The sequence below is a fragment of the Anabrus simplex genome, chromosome 11 (assembly GCF_040414725.1).
Source record: "Anabrus simplex isolate iqAnaSimp1 chromosome 11, ASM4041472v1, whole genome shotgun sequence".
Lineage (NCBI taxonomy): Eukaryota > Metazoa > Arthropoda > Insecta > Orthoptera > Tettigoniidae > Anabrus > Anabrus simplex.
The window spans coordinates 90,277,083-90,298,885 of NC_090275.1; the positions used below are offsets into that span (position 1 = coordinate 90,277,083).

The following is a 21,803-nucleotide window of genomic DNA, read 5'->3' on the forward strand; positions in this document are numbered from 1 at the left end:
CTGAACCTTGAAACTGTAAACTGCACCATCTAAGCACTGATTCTTGAAATTGATTGCCGTACATTATAAATGACATGGCTTGCCGAATAGACTAGGGTACCGCTACTTTAAGTGCTTCATCTATATAATGAATATATTTATTTGTAGTTGTAGAACGTGCCACGTGTTAGGCGGAGCTACTGGTGCAGTGAGCATGGCCGACGAGCTGATCAATGAAGGAAGTTTCAGGAGGCACCGGAAGGTGGAGGAGCTGGGAACAAAGAGAATGAAGTAATGAGGCCAGATTGAATTTCTTAAAACGAGCTTAGCTACACTGTCAAGAAAAATGAAGTGGAAAATTCTCTCTGCCTTCTTATCTTCAAAGATAAGTAGCTCGGGATCTTCAAAGAAATCGTTGAATATGCAAATTTAGTTCGAAGAGATGTAATCAAATTAATTATTGAAACTTAAATGAAGCGATAATTTCTTGAAACGATGCCTTGCCACAGGATGTTATATCGAAAAAATATGAAATAATTTATGTATGTGTACGAATATCAAAGTCAAAAATGTATACGGCGAATTTCATTTCATTCACTTTCCTGTAAATCAGCAAGGAGTTGTTTAGGAAACATTAGTCAAATAGTGATATAATTGTGTGATTTTTTTTGTTTTAATAAACATCAGAGTGCAGGAGTTTTGACCTACGTGGTCTTGTAACGTAGGTAATATGGATTAGCCTAAGCCTTGTTTAACGGTCGGATGCCCTTCATTTCACCAACCCTATGTGGCGAAGTAAACCTCTGAGGCGACTGGTAGTTCTATATGTTACGTGCAGGTGCGGGTTTGTATTAAGACAGTCACAAATACCCATTCCCCGATTTAGAGGAATTAACCAAACGTGATTAAAATCCCCGACTGGAGCGGGATTCGAACCTTGAGCCGTATGATTCGAAGGACATTTACGTTAACCATTATTATTATTATTATTATTATTATTATTATTATTATTATTATTATTATTATTATTATCCGACTCGTTGGCTGAATAGTCAGCGCACTGGCCTTCGGTTCAGAGGGTCCCGGGTTCAATTTCCAGCCGGGTCGGGGATTTTAACCTTCATTGGTTAATTCCAATAACTCGAGGGCTGGGTGTTTGTGTTGTCCCCAACATCCCTGCAACTCACACACCACACATAACACTATCCTCCACCACAATAACACGCAGTTGCCTACACATGGCAGATGCCGCCCACCCTCATCGGAGGGTCTGCCTTACAAGGGCTGCACTCGGCTAGAAATAGCCACATGAAATTATTATTATTATTATTATTATTATTATTATTATTATTTATTTATTTATTTAGCAAAGCAAAGTCACCTCCGTACTGGTCATGAAGGCCCTTGGAGGAGTGGAAGGTAAAGGCTTCCACCATTGTTAACCTCGGCACGTTATGGGGTAAAGTGGTTAGCTCTACGCCCGGCCGCCTTTGCCCCGAGTAAATAACCTGGTACTCATTTTTGGTGTAGGATGAATGAACCTTGGGACCATATGCACCTCCGGAAGTGGAAATCTTGTTTCTTAAATTTTATGGCTTCCTGACGGGGATTCGAACCCACGTCCTTCCGGGCGAACCGAGCACGTCTTTACCGCCTCCGCCAGGCAGCCCCTTATTCTTTATTTAGACATGAACAATTTATGACACACATCAAAATTCCAAATTGGCTCCAAGTACATCTCTCCAGTAAATAATTTAAATAATTAGGAGAATGATTAGACTCTACTGAAAATTATAATGAAACATCTATTGAGTCGCGACTCCAGAAAATGGAAGTGCATTTCAGTTAACAAAAAAATCTCTCCTTGATTATAAAATCCAACACTATACTACAGAAATCAAACCCGAAGCTTTCTACTCATTAAAAACAAAAATAATTCAAGGACCGAGAATGAAAAATGGAGTAGGCCTACGTTTTCCAAAACCTAAGGCGGGCATATATAAAAGAATCTCCAAAATTACAAACACAATGCGCATGCGAAGAACAAAATTACGGGGTGAGTTGGCCGTGCGGTTAGGGACGCACACCTGTGAACTTGCATTCGGGAGATAATGATTTCGAACCCTACTGTCGGTAGCCCTGAAGATGGTTTTCCGTGATTTCCCATTTTCACACCAGGCAAATGCTGGGGCTGTACCTTAGTTAAGGTCACGGCCACCTCTTTCCCACTCCTAGGCCTGTCCTATCCCATCGTCGCCATAAGACCTATCTGTGACGGTGCGACGTAAAGCTAATCGAAAAAAAAAAACACCGGAAAAAATGTGCGACAGAGTGTCCAATGACGTCACAAAATGTTTTACCTAGCAACAGTGACCTTCAGAGGTGCACGGGATGTAGATTTGTAAAAATAGAGTGTGTTGAATTAAAAGGCAGTAGTTTAAGGTACGTAGTGTAGTAGCACGGCCAACTAGATCTACGCTGCAGCAAGTCAGCCGTGGTACCTCCTTCTTACAGTACACACTGTAGAACTAATATGTAAATCCACAGCCGCCTGTTTAGGCTGGATCTCACCTGAAATTAGCAGCGGGTAATGGATGGCCATGACCGCGTGTCGTATTTATTATTTTACTTTCGTTTTGGCTTTCTATGGACCACGCTTAGCTTATGCTTCTGCTTCTCGGTATATATAATATTAGAATAGTTTAGATATTAGGTTATTAGACTGATTGAAACGTTAAAAAGAAACACGTGTAAACATCTGCCACTGTAATTGGGATTAGAAATCCTATAGTGCGCAGTAAATAAATAAATAAATAAATAAATAAATAAATAAATAAATATAGCCTCCCTCTGTCAATCTGTCAAAGTTCGTTGTTTCTTCTCTGGTTGCTCATATTCCCTGCGTCTGTCAACTACTTTCCATAATTTATTTCTGTCCAACATTCTTTCGGTGTTTCTGGACCTAGTTCAGTAAGATCGTCCAGGTTGTGGTGCTCTTGCATTTCCTAGTGTACTCCCATATCCTCCTCGCCAATCATTCGTTACTCATCCGATGAATGTGTCCAACAAACTTCATTCGTCTCTTTCTCACTTCATTAGTCAGTTTATTAATATGTTTGTACAGTTCTTGGTTCCTTCTTTTCTTCCAGATGTCACCTGTCTTCCTAGGAACTAATATCTTACATAGAAATTTTCTTTCCATCTTTTTTATACCCTCACCTCCTGTTATTTTTATTATATTAAAAATATATCGCAATTTGGAAGTATACCGCTGGCTTTGATCACTTACACTAGTGTGATAGTAAATTTAAAACATAATTGCCTATCAACAACAGCAACAACAACAAGGCAAGTTCATTTACGTCGCACCGGCACAGATAGGTCTTATGGCTACGATGGTGCAGGAAAGGGCTAGGTGTGGGAAGAAAGCGGCCTTAATTAAGGTACAGCCCCAGCATTTTTCTCGTGTGAAAATGGGAAAACACGGAAAACCATCTTCAGGGCTGCCGACAGTGGTGTTCGAACCCACTATCTCCCGAATATTGGGTACTGGCCGCACTTACGCAACTGCAGTTATTGAGCTCGGTCATATACAAATTCCCACATACCTTAATACTAGTCTACTGTTCACAGTGGGTTGAGCGTTGCATTCAAACATGTCACCATCACATAGATAACTGCACTCGATTTACAGAATGCTGAACTCGATTCTAGAAGCATCTAATATTTTTGGGAAAAGCCTTTTTGTTTGCTAGTTGCTTTACGTCGCACCGACACAGATAGGTCTTATGCCGACGATGGGACAGGGAAGGGCTAGGAGTGGTAAGGAAGCAGCCGTGGCCTTAATTAAGGTACAGCCCCAGCAATTGCCTGGTATGAAAATGGGAAACCACGGAAAACCATCTTCAGGGCTGCCGACAGTGGGGTTCGAACCTACTATCTCCCGAATACTGTATGCTGACCGCAATGAAGCGACTGCAGCTATCGAGCTCGGTGGGGGAAATGCCAGTAAGTCAGCTGCAGGTAATGCATTTCAACCATCAGTTCCCGGATTAACAAACGAATATTTACGATACTTAGTTTTCTGCGATCTACCTTTGATCATTCGATCATATGATTTTTGCGAAGGGAAAAGTGATTGTCCACCTTTCTTTGTACTTTTCCGCCCTTTCTCTTAACATATTCTACCATATTTTGGTGAAGTGATTGAAGGTGCACACGGTACAGGTGTTGAAGTCTCTTGACCTTGTGAATGAGACGAGATCGACAAAGAGGTTCATTCTATTGTCAGAGACCAGCTACTGTGGGTTTCTCACCGTCAATTGACACCTGTAAGGTGAGGATAATTGAATAGGAGTGGCTAAGCTGCCACAGCCGTTGCTCTAATTGTGACATCTTGCGACAGGAAATGAGCTGAGCGGAGAACACAGACGGTTTTTAACTGACTCACAGCTCAATAATAATAATAATAATAATAATAATAATAATAATAATAATAATAATAATAATAATAATAATAATAATAATAATAATAATAATAATAATAATAATAATAGACTAATAATAATACGAAGCTAGCTCAATTTATAATGCAACATACTTTTTAATAATAATGTTATTTGCTTTACGTCCCACTAACTACTCTTTTACGGTTTTCGGAGACGCTAAGGTGCCGGAATTTAGTCCCGCAGGAGTTCTTTTACGTGCCAGTAAATCTACCGACACGAGGCTGACGTATTTGAGCACCTTCAAATACCACCGGACTGAGCCAGGATCGAACCTGCCAAGTTGGGGTCAGAAGGACGGCACCTTAACCGTCTGAGCCACTCATCCCGGCGCCACACATACTTTTTCAAAGCAGTTTGGTTTTATTAAGGATTCAAATACACCATGTTATTCCCTAATCCTTTTACCACAATAGCCTATGTTCCATCATGACCTCCGTTCAATGCTACGGCTTTACGGCACCGTAATGTGAGGGCCTGTATACCTGCATGGTACCACTCGACTGATCGATGTCGGAACCAACGTAGTGCTGCCTCGATAACTTCCCCATCATCCACGTAGTGCTTCCTTCATTGGTCCAAAGAGATGGAAGTCAGAAGGTGCGAGATCAGGGCTGTAGGGCGGATGAGGAAGAACAGTCGACTGAAGTTTTGTGAGCTCCTGTTGGGTGCGCAGACTTGTTTGAGGTATTGCATTGTCGTGGAGACGGCCTCACCGTGCTTTTGTCCACTGCTAGGTCTCCATAGACATTCTGCAAGCGCCTATGAATATCTGTGATGCCCTGCTCTTCTGCCAAAAGAAACTCAATAACTGCTTTCTGTTTTGTACGCACCTCCGTTAAAGACGCCATTTTGAAGGCTAGTTATAGCGCTGACACCTATCGGAATTTAATTAAACTCTACGAGACGAAGTGGGAATATTCAGAGATGTCTCAAACAAAATTCCAATTTTTCTAAGCCGAAATTGGCCGAAAAATAAAATGTGTTCCATCGTATATTGAACGCCCCTCGTAATAATTGTGGCTAAAACAGGTCTTCTGATCAACACCGAAAAGATCGAGTTCATTAACAATAGACATGATAGGCTTTTGGGCTCATGCCGTGTCAAAGAAATAAAGTGAAATTCTTTACGTTTCGCAGAGAACTGTGCTCTGTGTCATCATTGAAAATCTCGGCTGTCCACGAGAAAGGCTTCTAAAACAATGAGCTTTGAAATTTAAACGTTATAATAGAAGTGGAAATGGTGCGTTCATTCGTCACCAGATGGCTCCCCGGACGCGGTACAGCGCTAGCATTCGAAGCGGAAGCTGACGGAATCATCAGAATCAGTCCAAGAGGATCACATAAAATGTGTACGTAACATATGACATTGACAGGTGTATGACAATGACACAAGCCTGGAATGAAACATCTGGCGATGAGGAACGTACGAATTTGGAAAACACCGAGACGAAATAACAATAGTGAAGGGACCGGGAAAATCCTTAATGGCTGGCAACCAGGTATTACTTAACAATATCAAAGATGCCCCTAGAACAATGAAAGTCAGTGATACCAAGCATATAAAAAGAGCCAAAGCTATGAAGTACATTGGAGAGTGGATTTCAGAAGATGTTAGTGAATCGTTTGTTCTCGAACAGAGGAGACATACCATGCCTGTATAGAACAAAGCAAACCGTGAATTTGACCAACACCAAGAAATCCTCACAGGTGCCATCAGAAGAAGACAGCTGGCTTTCTGCGGACAACTATATAGAATGGACTCCCCTAGGCTGTTCTATAAGATCTTGAAGGTAGCCAACAAGGGTAAAGCCACAGAATCACTATGGATCCAGCAGGTGGAGAAAAAACCCGCAGAACTTAATATTAATCAAGCCGTAATAATGAACAGAAGTAACTACCGTTCAAGTATTAAAACCAGACTTTTTCTAACATTCCTTACAGAAGCAAACCACAATGAGGCGAGGAAATGTTCCGAGGAACGTAGAGTTCTGCAAGAAAATTAAGAATCCTGGGCCAACAGAAAAGCTCCGAGTACCAAGAAAAGCAGCAGCCAAACAAACCAACAATAACACCAGAAGCGACGACAACCACCACCACCACCACCACCACCAACAACAACAACAACAACAACACAGTTAAACCGCAATCGCCGTCGTCCTCAGGCGGCCCAAACGAACTTAAAAATTTTATTATTATTATTAATTCAGAGTGTAGGGCCGAAACCTACTATACTCGGTCAATTGTATCACTCGAATTTTAAAACTTGAATGCTTCTCCATAATGTTACTGGCTTTACGTCCCACTAACTACTTTTACGGTTTTCGGAATTTAGTCCCACAAGAATTCTTTTACGTGCCAGTAAATCTACCGACACGAGAATGACGTATTTGAGCACCTTCAAATACCACCGGACTAAGTGAGCCAGGATCGAACCTGCCAAGTTGGGATCAGAAGGCCAACGCCTCAACCGTCTGAGCCACTCAGCCTGGCTCTTCATAATTTGTTTTAGTGGAATCCATTTATTTTCATTTTCAAATCAGTCAATCTGTAACTGTTAGGTTTTTAAGTCTGTCAAAAGTAATTTATGATTAAATACATGTTTTTAAATACTTATGAACTTGAAATATATTAAGAATATAAGTTCCGGATTTCAAGCTCCTAAGTATTTAAATAGAAATAAACATAAATATTTATACTTTCCTAACTATTTGACTGTGATTTGACAGAGCCTGATGATGTCATTTTAAGACCGAAACGTGCCATTCTGTTTTAATTAAGTTTTTTCTGTTTCAAGTACGAGTAGGCTATAAAACTGTGACCAATATTTTCTTTTTCAGGTAGCTTATAAGAAAGGTGTTCATAAATCAGTTTCGGAAAACTGAAGAACTTAACATTTATATATTAAAAATAAAATGTCTGTCGAGGCTAACTGGATGGTTTTTTGCATCAATTGACCAATCACAAAATTTGATTATTTCTTTAGATTATTGCTCCACCTGGTAGCTAAAATGGTAAACTTCCAGATTTTTATTCCCAACGTGATTTTTGGGGGAATGAACTTTGACCAAACGCCACCCCCTCAATCATGAAATTAAAGATTTGCATCAAGATTCTAAGCACCATTTCTAAGTCTTGTTATGTTGTAACTTATGCTGTTACTACGTAGAATATTGTTTTAAACATTTTATATGAGCGATTTGTGGTGTAATTCCAATATTTAAAAGCTTCTTATCTATTTAGTAATAAACTTGCACGCATTTGTAAAAGAGGTCTGTAGACGAATATTATCAATGTAACACACGATGTGGTATTTGACAGAGTATAAAAACCTGTACCTAAACAGGAAATAACATTTGTTAAAAAGTACCATATTCAACACTGCACTGAACTTTCAAAGTAAAACGGATCACTAAATTACAATTTTGTTTGCTAATCAAGTGGTACAAAAGCAAAATAAAAAGGAACCCAAACAAAGCATCAATTGGCCAAGAGCCATTATCTCAGATAATAACAAAATATTTAAAACATGGCTAATTTTGGCTCCTGAACCAAAAAATGTTTTTTATCTTAATTTTGGTATATACAGTAACACTTTATATTTAACTGGAAAGATAAATTAATACGAAGAATTTAGCGTTTCTATGAATATCTCAAAATCAATTTTTGGCGCTTGTTTAAGTGATGTATAAGTAGCCTACCATGCAGTTTATGATTAAATACAATTTATAAAATACATGGAAAAGAATGTAATTCAGTTAATTAAATTTATTATTTCCTTTTTCATATTTTTAAAATTTTTATTTAATTATAATCAGTATTCACAGACTGAAGAACTAAAGTGTTAAAGCTTATCCATAACTAGCCTATAAACGAAGTCACACAGGAAAGCAAATGACGGTATTGTAATATACTGGACTCGATCTTATACCGTAAGTCTGTCACATAACGTATACTGGTATACTTACATTGTAGCCAATTCAATAGAGTCACATTCCATCTGGCTCATTAGGCCAGGGATTACCATAGAATCTGGAATTTCCTAAATGCCTTTCTCCGCACAAGGCGGTTGAAGGGGTAGAGCTGCTGCGATTAAAATAAGGGGAGGTTTTCCGGAGACAGTTCAAATCTGACCTGAGAGAAAGCATGCTCGCCGCAGGGTGTAAGCCAGTGGTATTCAAATATTTTGGTTGGCACACCCAATAAAATCCAATTGTTTAAGCTTGGTACCGCCGAAGTACGATTATATTGCGATTATACCTGCCATAAATAATAAATTATTGTTTCTGGATGCGTCGATATACGAGTATTATTATTAAAACAAAAATTACCGTTCTACTATATATACTTCTTCTTGTCTTCGGATAGGTCTACTATGAACCACGTTAAGCATCGTTCATTTCCGGTTCTTCTTCCTCCTCCCATCCTTTCGGAATGGGCTGCTTTGCGTTCTAGCGACCAGATGTTGCCGGTCCGTTTTCTGCTCATTTGATCTTGGAATCCCGTAATTTTGTTGATGAACATCCTGTATTCTTGTCTATTGTATACTGCCTTCTGTGTTGTTATGTTATTTTCTTCCAGGTCCTCCTTGACTCCTTTAATCCAGTTAGTTTGCGTCTTCCTGCTCTCCAGAATTCTCTTGGCTGTTCTCTCTGTTGGCATTCTTTTAATGTGTCAATAGAAACAAAGTGTTTTCTTTTTAAAGGTTGTTGTGATTTTCTCGGTCCTTTTGTATAGTTCCTCATTTGGTCGCTGTCTAAATTCTTGTCCCACTTTCCTAGGCCCTAGTATCATCTTCAAGATTTTTCCCTCTTTTTCCTCAATGGTCTCTAGCAATTCTTTCCTGTTGAATTGAATGCATTCGATTGCATAGACACTTTCTGGTTTTATCACAGTGTTGTAATGTCTGAGTTTCGCAGTGATTGAGAGTGATTTTTTCTTATAGACATTTCGACATAATGTTATGCTGTTTCCATCTTTCTTGCATTATATTGGGCCCAAAGGGTTCAATATATACTGTTACGGAGCTTTTCCGTGGTAGGTAGAGGTGAAAGAAGGTGCGGGTGTGAATAGGTCTCCAGCTACGAAAGCAAAATTAATTTAAAATTTAACAAGGTTACATTTTCTTTTCAAAAACAAAGAAATAACAAGCATGGCAGGTACAAGGTAGCAAATCAAAAAGGATAGTTACAATATTTACAGGATTTGGGCTTCGCGCCCTGATTTTACACTGCTTGGGCAATCAGCTCAATTTTACCCCAAACACGAGTTTTAACAGAGGGGCAGAAAACCCCATTCATACCTAGGAGCCCTTGCTCCAAATTACACAGAAAAGCCTCCACGAGGCATACAACACCCTGTTTTTTTTTTAAAGAGCCACTCGCTCTCAAAATTTAAGCCTCTCCCAGGCCACACCAAACTCCACCTTCAAGTTGTCCTCACCGGACATGAACACAGGGGTACAATACCCAACCTACTGAGGTCTATTAAATGAAAAGCAGGTTAATTAAATGACCTCTAAAATAACAATTTGAGAGGAGGCGAACTTGCACTCCTAATACACTTTGATTAAGACCTACTTGGCACTAGGCCGTTAATACAAGGGCTAATCCCATGCTAAACAGGTGACTTAAGAAAAGAACAATTTGTTTTACATTAACGAAGAATAGGTTGAGAAAATAAGTTCACCTCAATACAATGTGAGTGGGAGCTCGAGAGGGTTAGCACTCTCTATCCCAATATGCAGCTTAAAAGAGAATAGAAGAAAAGATCGTTACATTTTAGGAAAAGGTTACATGGAGGAACGCTTCTCACCCGCCCCGAGAGTTAAACTGCTGAGCTAGCAAAGAAAGAATTTATTAATCGGCCATTACCTTATTGATGACCGCTGCCGAGGAAAGAGGCGCTTCCCGCCTCCTGCTATGTACTTTATACACTGAAAGATGGAACAGAAGTGGCCCGAAGACCCTAAAATCAGCAGTTTATATCCTCTCGCGGAAGGTTCTAGGCGTTAGGGGAATGAAAACACCCTCCCACAAACTTTTTATTGGCTCGGGTACAGAAACATATCCAAGTTGGGGGAAAATACATCGGATTGGTCGGAAATTACTAAAAGAAATTCGGGATTGGATAAATGCAAAACAAGGGGAAGGAGAGGGGTATACAGCCAACTTAAACAATAACAAAAAAAAAAATTAGCAAGGACAAACATTTGAAATAAAAATTTCTCCAACAAAATAGTTCTTTGACTCCGCACTAGGTTGCACTATTGTTGATCTTCAGTAGTGTCCTCTAGAAGAGAAAGTTCACACTTCTTACTTCAAGCGAAACAAAAACACATCACAAATGACACAGTTCAAAAACTCAAAGTTTTCCATGTGGTGACATCTTCAGAGAAAGTAGAGAATTAATAGCGTAGATAAAGTTCAGACTTCCTCCAGCAGAGGAGTTTCAACTGGCGCACATTTTAATTTAGCGGGGTGGAGGTGTACCGCCCGGTACATATACTACTACTAAAAAAATAAAGCGAAGAATTTCGAAACTAAAATTTAAAAGGAACAATGCAGCATAAGCAAGCACGTTTCATACGCAGTCAATGGGAGGTACAATTGGAAACATATTTGTGTATGAATAGTTCGGAACGGGCACTCTAAGTAATGCTGGACGAAAACGCTAAGTCCAAACAAGATTTTACTTGAAAATTAGCAGGCTCAAGTCTTTTAAGTGTCTGCCGAAAACAGTTATAAGCTACGATAAATTAGCGTACCTCTTGAGACGTCCCTGCGTACCCATAGTGGTACGCGAACCACACTTTGTATACCCCTGGCGTATGCCCATCTTATAGAATCTTTACCGACACATGGAGAAAAACCGATGCAGGGATTATTTTTCTCCAACACTTCCATATTACAAGTTAGGATGAGAGATATACGCCAGTATATCAAAGATACTCTCTAACCAACGTAGGCTAAATCCAAATTCTGCTCTTTTCCAGTAAACAATATTCGACTCCCCATCGCTGGCAACTGAGGGTTGGGATGGTGTAGACTAATTTAGTGAATTACTGTTCTCGTTAACGCCCAGAGGCAGGTTAACCAGACATAAAAAACAGAAAGAAGGAAATAAGATTTGCGCGTGCCCTTGTTACCCTCTTAAGTCTAATTGCGATGAAGAAGATGGCGGCGATCAAACAGTTGGAACGTGAGACTCAGCAGAATCTAATAAGTCCACTGCCGACTCGATCTTCACGTGGCTAATCTCCTCTCCTTTCTCTCCCTCAGGCAAAGCCTCCTGCTGCATTTCTTTTGGCGGGCTTCACGGATTAATAAAGCTATGTACATGAGTTCTCCTCTACCTACTTAGGGGGGAAAACTCATTTCGAATTTAGAACGAGGAAGCCGATTAGCGTCCGTTTACAAGCATCCACCCAATACCGTCAGATCTCCCTTCCCCTACCCACCGTTCACAATCAGCACCCACTGCTGTGCTTCTCGGGGATACTGTATGATACGCATGTGGGCCATATCCTATGATCTATTGTGGAATACTAACATTGTATTGGCCATTAACATATGTCTTTTTCGTGTGTATGTGTAAATAGGATGCATAAAACATGCCGTTCAATCAAAATTTATTCGTGGCAGAAGTGCAAAATATGAAACATGAAATCATTAAAAAGGAAGCATGAAATGGACACAAATACATAAATATGTTACGCAAGTGACTTCAAACAGTTTCCGCCCAAAACTTAGCCACTTCGAGAGCACTTGAATTAGCTTGAGTCAAATCCCTGATTGTACATATGGATGGGCTCAACAGACAACATATGAGATGTGTTGTTTCAAATTCGCCGCAACACATAGAACTGTCTTGGCCGGAAAATGTCACTTATATAAGTTGTCCCTTGTTCTTGCAACTTCAGCTCGCAGTCTGTTCAGAGACTTCCTGATTGGCCATTTCTCTGCGTGGCCAGGAAATAGAGATTCCTTCGGTTCCATCCATCCAGAAAAATTACTAGTTTTCTCCTTCGACATGTCAACTCGTGCTTCTGTAGCTGTTGCTTGTAAAGGTCGAGTGGTTGTTAGGAAGCTCTTTCTCGAATTTAACCTCCTTTAAGCAGGTTGATATCCGTAGAGTGCGTGTGAGGTCATTGTAGATGATTTTTTTCCTTTCATTGTTGGCAGCCACTTCTCTTCTGATATCAGATGGAGCAATTCCAGCCAGACAGTTCACTTCATTGATGGGAGTTGGCCTCAAACAACCTGAAATAATCCTGCAGCTCTCCTTGAAGGCAACATCAACCTGTTTTGCATGGGCTGACTTATACCACACAGGACAGGCGTATTCTCCTGCTGAATGCCATAAGATCAGTGCTGTTGTTGGGGTCAGGAACTTGAGATGCGGGCAGAAGACAACAAAATAGTAGGAAATCATCAGGAAACAAAACAAATGAATTTCAGAAAGTGAAGAAAACAATCAGCAAAAGACATCCTGACACTATCAGACAAACCATTAGAAGTAGTATCACAATTCAAATATCTTGGTATTGCTCTACAAACAATACTCAGATCATTCAGTATTTAGATACAAGAGAGAGAGAGAGAGAGAGAGAGAGAGAGAGAGAGCAGCAACACTAAAATCCATTTATTCCAACAACTAGAAACAAAACCAGCAATTTTCATATTTAGTTCGATTATATTTCTCATAGCTACGAATCGACTTGTGCAAGATTGAAAGGATAACGTCGGTGAAGAAAGAAAAAAAAATTATCTTCGTATATATTATTTTCGGCCACCCAACCACATATGGATATGCAGTCCTTCAGAACAATGTTCGTTGTGTTCATTTTCCTGTGCGATATTGTAAAGGAAAATGAATCTTAAATACAGCATTCTGTAGGATTGAGTAAATTCGTTGCGCAAACGTACATTGCTACAGAACGGTACGGTTCATTGTCCTTTACACGAAAGGATAGGAAACTGAACACAACGAAACTTGCTCTGATGGACTGCATATTCTATCCATATGTGGCTGGGAAGCGTGACCAGGCTTAAGGGAAAGTATGGATAGGAAGAGCATTGTAACATACGAGGTTTGGTTTCTTCAACGATGATAGAGACACGTATTCATGAAACTAGTATTGGAAGTTGGGATGACATCGTCAAGGCTGGTTTAAAAGATGATGAGGGAGAATTTTTTTCATCCAGGATATTAGAACGCAATTGCTTCAGCATAACAAACATGCCTAAAGCCCTACCCTTCTAATACTTTGCGAAAAGAAAAACGCTATCAAGAGTGAATTTCATTCAACAGACGCTATGCCGAGGATGGAATGGCAGCAGGGATGGTTGATATTAGACCTGATATGGTAAAAATAAATAAATGAGAAGACAGGGATAACAAGGGGGTGTGGCCTCCGTGGAAGCTTGGTCCAGATCTTGCGACCTGCATATCGGTGACGGTAGGTACCTGAGATGAATTCGAATGTTGATGACGTCACAAACTTAGCCTCGAGCCTGGTGAATTAACCAATAGAAGTTAAAATCCCCGACCCGACCATGAACTGAAAAAAAGGACAATTTATCCATTGAATCCGACAAGGCAGGGGTGAAAAGGTTTCACAAAGTAATATGGTTAGAATGAAATATTGGGTCAATCAATCATCAATGATCTGCATTTAGGGCTGTCGCTCAGTTGGCAGATTCCTTATAAGTTTTTTTTACATTGTTTGAAATATTTTCTAAGAACTTTTCCATTGAAAATTTATTCTAATCACTTACTCCACGTCGTATACATGAATATTTGCCCCACTTTCTCCTCTTGAACTTCAATTTATCTTCATATTATCATCTTTCCTACTTGGACGCAACCAATAAATACACCTGCAGCACAGGAACAGGAAGGATTCCATCAACTATCGTTAATCAATATTACAGGAAAGGTGTTCACGGTTTTTTATTTATAAAAATGAGGGTTGAGAGTAAGTTGGACGGAAACCCGTTTGGTTTCAGACCACAGAGGGGCTGTCACGTTCATGGCCGTCCATCAACGGCTGCTAATTTCAGATGACCACCAACCTGCACGGTTGCTAGGTAACATTGTCTGGCCATCAATCTACTGTATATCTTGCCATTCATCCATACCTTACATAAAAGCCTACATAGTTGCTAGGTAACATTGTCTGGCCATCAATCCATACCTTACATCACAGCCTGCATAGTTGCTAGGTAACGTTGTTTGGCCATCCATTCATACCTTACATCACAACCTGCAGGGTTGCTAGGTAACATTGTCTGACCATCAATCTATACCTTACATCACAGCCTGCATAGTTGCTAGGTAACGTTGTTTGGCCATCCATTCATACCTTACATCACAACCTGCACGGTTGCTAGTTAACATTGTTTGGCCATCCATTCATACCTTACATCACAACCTGCACGGTTGCTAGTTAACATTGTCTGGCCATCCATCCATACCTTACACCACAGCCTGCACGGTTGCTAGGTAACATTGTCTGACCATCAATCTATACCTTACATCACAGCCTGCACGGTTGCTAGGGTTACACTTCCGTCACACTAACTTCCGTAATGCAAATTTTCAGAATATCCCCAGTCATAAAACTTATTTACGTCAAAACAATTCGAAGGGAATACAAAACTATAACAAGTAGATTATCACAAATATTTAGGATATGTGTTTTCCCCAGGATGGTAGTATAGGAAGTGAAACAGAATCAAGTTGCTGCAAATCTAATGCAGTGTGCCCACAGTTGCGATCAATTGTACAGTATTCTGTGAGGAAGTCGGCTCCCGAATGAAACTATCTGGATGCCGGTCTGTCTTCAGACCAACTTTGCTTAGCGAGAGTGAAAGCAGGGTGGACTCAGGATATCTTAGGACTATTCGTAAGTTAGAAGTAACAGGCATGAAGGTAGCGAGAATGATCGCTGGTATAGGAAGGTAGGAACAATGGCAGGAGCGTATTTGTAATGAGGAGATAAAATGAACTCGATTGATGAAGCTGTACGCATAAACCGGCTTCGATGGTTAGTGTCATTTGAGGGGAATTGGAGGACGATAGGTTAATTAGGAGAATAATGGATTCGGCCATGGAGCGTAAGAGCGGCGGAGGGAGACCAAGACGACGATGGTTAAACTAATTTTCTAATGATTTAAAGATAAGACGCCGTGGAGTTAGTTACAAATAGAGGATTTTGGCGGCGGGTAGTTGCTTCACAGAGGCTTGCAGACTGAACGATGAAATGCACGCCAGTCTATAATGAAGATTCATGTAATAATAATAATTTCACTATGTAGGAGTTAGAGTATGGTTTAAAAATTGTGGGGTCCGAATAGCATCTACTTTTTACAGGGATCTCGTTAATTTCTCGTTAACCGAGCGAGTTGGCCGTACGGTTAGGGGCGCGCAGCTGTGAGCTTGCTTTCGGAAGATAATAAGTTTGAACCCTACTATCGGAAGCGCTGAAGATGGTTTTCCGTAGTTTCCCATTTTTACCTCAGTCAAATGCTGGGGCTGTACCTTAATTAAGACCATGGCCGCTTCCTTCCCACTCCTAGCCTTTTCTTATTCCATCTCGCCATAAGACCTATCTATGCCTTTGCGACGTAAAGTAACTTGTGGAAAACAAATTTACAGAGGTTCAAAGACTGAGCACTTAAGGACATAACAGTAAATAAATAAGTAAATAAATAAATAATAATAATAATAATAATCTATACTAATATTATAAAGAGGAAACATTTCTATATTTGTTTGTAACGGATAGACTCAAAAACTACTGAACCGATTTTAAAAATTACTTCATCTATAGAAAGCTATATTGCCAGTGGGTAACAGAGGCTGTATTTTATTTTCAAAACGCTTCGACGGGGGGAGATATAAAAATATAAAAATAATAGGGTAATATAGGCGAAATATTGAATTTGTCGTGAAATGACGAGACAAATCTCATTTTAAGCCCTAAAAACCAACCGTTATGGAGATATTGGAACCACACTAACCCTGCTCTAGGAATCGGATAAAGAAATGAACTGCCGTAACCATGGCAACGTCAGCTCCAGTATTCTTACAGCAGCGAGATTATCTACTATATATCACAGAAACCTAACAAGTTACAGACATGAAAATTGGTATTTGTAATCTCCTTTAAAAATAAAAGAACAAAAATTTATGTTTTCAGAAAATCCACTTGAAAGGTGTGTGTGTGTGGGGGGGGGGGGGGAGGGAATGAAAAGTAGTGAGGAAGGAGTTGAATTATTTATATGAGAATACATATATCTCAGAAACTAAAGATGTTACAGACGTTAAAACTGGTACTTGGAATCTCTTCTAAAAAAAAGAACTGTTTTTTTGTGGAAAATCCATTTAAGGGGGTTAAATAATTAAAAAGCGGGTGAATTTTTAAAATGATTATCTTCTTCTTCTACCGCCTTTCCCACACCTGTGCGGTTGCGAGTGCTAACTGTGTAGCACATGTGGATTCGACCATGTTTTACGGCTGGATGCCCTTCCTGACGCCAACCCCGTGTGTAGGGATGTAATTATTATTGCGTGTTCCTGTTGTGGTTGGTAATGTGGTGTGTTCAGTGAATATGAAGAGGAGAGTGTTGGGACAAACACAAACAACCTGTCCCCGAGCCAGATGAATTAATCACACCCGATTAAAATCCCGACCCAGCCCTGAATCGAACCCGGAACCCTGTGAACCGAAGGCCTCAAAGCTGTCCACTCAGCCAAAGAGTGGGGCCGTTTATAAAATGTTATGGACGTGAAAATTGATATTTGTAATCCCCTTTAAAAACAATGAAACACGTATTTTTTGTTTTCGGAAGATGAACTTAAGCTGGAGATCGAAAATAAGTGAAGAAGGAGTTCAGTTCTCTTTATTAGGGTACTTATATCTCAAAACTAAGATGTTACAGACGTGAAAATCGGTATTTGGCTTCTCCTTTAGAAATAAAGAAATCCTATTTTTTGGACTTAAAAGAGGATTGTTTCTCACATGTAGAGTTCCATGTCGCATGTTCCAGATTTAGCTCTGCCAGTAGCTTGGTCATCTTAGCCCCAAAATGCAATGCCACAAATGTGGTTTACAAAAAGGTTCTGGGGTAAATGAAATGCAGTTTTTCGGTGAGTTTTTATACTTTATGCAATTTCAGTTAAGTCTTAGTGCAGTACCGAGGAACAATTAATTCTCATCAACTTACCAAATCCTCGCGAGCGAATCCGTGGGTAACACCGAGTGATAATAAAATTGAGGTAGCTTTTCAAACCACTCGGAACGTATATAACAAAAGGTGCTTTTGTATAAATACCAAAGTTCACCATTAGAATACTGTCGTTAAGTCGGTATCCCTCTACGCGTCAGAATGCCTTATCCTATCTCAGAAATGTGCACTCTCTAAGTTAGAGCAGAAAGAGAGAAAGATTCTCCACAACACAAAACGGCATGCAGATCACGGACACTATGCGTAAACGCAGGGCTCGCTTCTACGATCACCTACGACGGATGGGCGACTCTCCATGGACAAAACATATTTTTAATAATTTTGACTCTCAAAACTAGAAACAACAATTCCCTGGAACGTTAACGTCAAGAAAGACCTGGAAGGAATGGGTATACAACCAGCTGACGCGCACAGACGAGACCTTTTCGGAACAAGCATTGGGACTTATGGGACTTTCCGGGATGCGATGTGGACAACTGGTGCAAAGGGTTCAGATTAACGCTGTGCTCGACGCAGTAAGCTCATGAAAACCTACTGGATCAATCAAAAATAAATAAATAAATAAATAAATAAATAAATAAATAAATAAATAAATAAATAAATAAATAAATAAATAAATAAATAAATAATATGATGCTTTTCAGGAGTTAGTCTCTAGTTAAAATGTGTGTGGTCCGTATATCATCTACTTATAACAAGGATCTTCTTAATTTCTCATTTGACCTCACGGAAAATGATAGATTAATGCTTTTAATATGGTGACAAGCTATTTCTGCTCGAACCCAGACTTTTAAACACCGCCCTGAAGCAAAAAGTGAAGATGCAGAGGTGATCAACACCATGTCAGAGACCTCTGAATAAAAAAAAGTGGTTATGAAAGTTACATTCATTGTTATACAATTACCATCATGTTCTTCTTACTCTCAGAATATTTAAACTCTTAATGATGTCCGTAAGCGACATAACCTCAACACAGGCGCTCATTGTGGTCCGTACAAGGTAATTGAATGATATTCTAACAACTGTACGTTGTTCACGGTTTAACAGGCCCGAAGAGTGTCCAGTAAATTGGCTCTGTGGAGCAGATTATATATATTTGTTTTAACCGTCCTTATTGTTAACTCGGTGCAGACAGATGGGCTTGTTATATTCCTTGAGAAAATGGGCGGAGCGCAGCAGCAGAGAACTCTGGTGGCTGCTTACTACAATTACTACTTCAAAAAACACTGCTAAATCATTCTCTTTAATATGGTTACCCCCGGAAGTGACGTATTACTATCATAACACCAGGTGAATACGACTTCTGCTTGTTTGCCTTCTCTTTCTTTTCCTCCGACACAAGACAGATACGGTCTGAGCTTCATTCTCTCAGCTTTGTTCGTATTACGTTAGTAGTTTCACCAAGTAGAAGTGGTGTGCTTTGGTAAACGTACAATTCCCAATGCGTCTTAAGAAAAACTCCTTTTGTTGATCTGTAGGCCTCTGAATTCAAATATTGCGGTTTCAAACCCGGTATATTGTAATGAGTACAGGAAGGATTTTGGTCAGTAATAGATACTGTAGGTTATAACGCAAACTTAGTGAAGCGAATAATATGTAGAGCACGGATATTTAGGTGGGACAGTGAAACTCCTCACTTTGGACACCCCTATAGCCTTTTTAATCGACGTATATTGAACGCGCCATTTAATTCCCCATATTGTTTACATGTTAAAAATACTCTGGATATTGAACACCCCTCAACTCTGGACATTGGACATGCCATAAATGACAGTTTGGATAGGTTTAAAACTTTATACGAGTATTACTTTTTTGCTCTTTTCTAATGGTTTAGTGCAAGCAGTTTTTAATTATTTATTTATGTATTTACTGTGCACTACAGAATTTCTAATCCCATTTATAGTGGCAATTGTTTACATGTGTTTATTTTTCAATTTTTGCTTCAGTCTAATAATCTAATATCTAAACTATTCTAATATTATATTTACATTGAGAAAGAAATAACATTCCATATTTAATCCTTACAAAAAAAGATAAAAACATAATTTCGTATCTAAACTAGTCTAAAACCTAACATATGAACTATTGTAATATTATAACTTATGTACAATGTGAAAAGAATAGTATTTCATATCTAATCTAAAATTATTCTTTACAAGAACGAGTGAAATAAAAAACTAAACAACGTAATTTCAAATATAAACTATTTTTTTCTTCTAGTTCTAACATTTAAAATTACATTTATGGGGTAGGGCTTAATTGAGGTTATTTAAAACACATTTTGTAGTTCAAATCAGCATTAATAAAAATAATAATCGTATGGCCTCAGCTACCGTGTGCAGACATTTCGATTTGACGCCATCTGGTTGTCTGCTAGTCAATTTCGACGTTCCATTTTACTCTAGGCCCACTAGATGGCAGACCGAGTAAATCGGATCCCTCTTGGACGTCTATGGCTGAGATTTAATGAATTTTGTCGGGTTAATACCAAATGTATCACCAGAGATCTTTTACATGCCGACATCGTACAACATGGAGTATCGAATGGACTATTTTCCGCCCTTCAAAAATCCGACTACCTCTGCCGGGTTTGAACCCGCTATCTTGGGATCCGGAGGCCGACACTCTACCACGAATTCACAGAGGCAGCATTACAGAGTTTTCTCGGAGATGGTGAATTGTTGTAAAAACAGGTCTAGAGGTACACAGGAGTCTAAAGAATTATTTTTCTGAACTGTACTGTTGTAGACATTCCATAGTCAGTAGAGTAGGCAATTGAGGCAACGGCACGTGGTGTTCCCAAGCGGTCATCCATCCAAGTACTGACCACTCCCAATGTTGCTTAACTGCGGTGATGAGAGGAGAACCGGTGTATTCAAAATGGTATGGCCGTTTTAACAGCCTGTCAAAGAGTATTTTGGCATCACAACAAAAAAAGCTTGGATGACATGTGAATGATCGGTCTAGCAATAAAGAAGGCTAAGAGTAAAATACTGTTGTTCGTCGATAATGCTACGTTGACCTACATCTATCAAATGTCACAGTAAAATTTATGCCTTACAACTTAACTAGTGAAATGTAACCTCTGGACAAGGGGATAATTCAAGCTGTAAAACTACTGTACAGGAACAGTTACTGCAGGCTATCACCAATGGAGCAGAAAAGTGTAACAATGTAATCGATTTTATTGGATGGACGTGTCTAAAGAGACAATTGTGATACAGGAAGAGCCACCTCACATAAACATGTCATTAACTGAGGAATTGAGATGTCACCCTGAAGTCCTTAGCAGTGAATTGTCAGATGTTGGTGTTTTTGGTGATAGATAATATGTTGGAAGTCCACGATGATGTATAGGCTAATGGGAGTGCTTCAAAAAGCGATTTCTTCCGAAGAAATATTGTCTTCAGAAGAATAAGAATAAGAAGAAACAGATGCTGTCCCCAAGGAGCCAGCTACTCATCAATAAGCTGGGCAGTGTATTAATGATTTGGAACATTATGTGCTTGTGTGTGATTGAAACTCCGTTTGGATTACGTCGGAAATTTGAATTAGAATGAGCATGTTCAAAATAAAAAAATGATACTGTAGTGTTCTTTTACAGTTTTAATAGGAATTAATTCAGCCTCCGTGGCTCAAGAGCCAGCGCGTCGGCCTCTAACCGCTGAGCTCCGTGGTTCATATTCTGGTCACTCCATGTGAGATTTGTGTTGGACAAAGTGGAGGCGGGACAGGTTTTCTCCGGGTACTGCGGTTTTCCCAGTCATATTTCATTCCAGCAACACTCTCCAATATAATTTCATTTCATCTGCCAGTCATTAGTCATTGCCTCAGAAGTGTGCGACAGGCTTCGGCAGTTAGCACAATTCCTATCGTCGCCGCTAGATGGGGGCTTCATTCATTCTATCCCTGACCCAGTCACTGACTGGAAAACAGGTTGTAGGTTTAGGAATGAAATGCAGTGTACTGTACCGTATAAGAAATTCAAAGAACGATCTTTTTATGGTGTATACTGTACAAACCTCCTCAGAGCTTTCCTTTCGCTGTCCAACTTAGAGGGGTGTCG

At 39.6% G+C, this 21,803-nt stretch overlaps 1 pseudogene; it reads right to left on the reverse strand.

Moving 5' to 3' along the window:
• Positions 1–20,515: 20,515 nt before the first annotated feature.
• On the reverse strand, positions 20,516–20,634 carry LOC136883614 (5S ribosomal RNA; annotated as a pseudogene).
• Between the last annotated feature and the right edge of the window lie 1,169 nt (positions 20,635–21,803).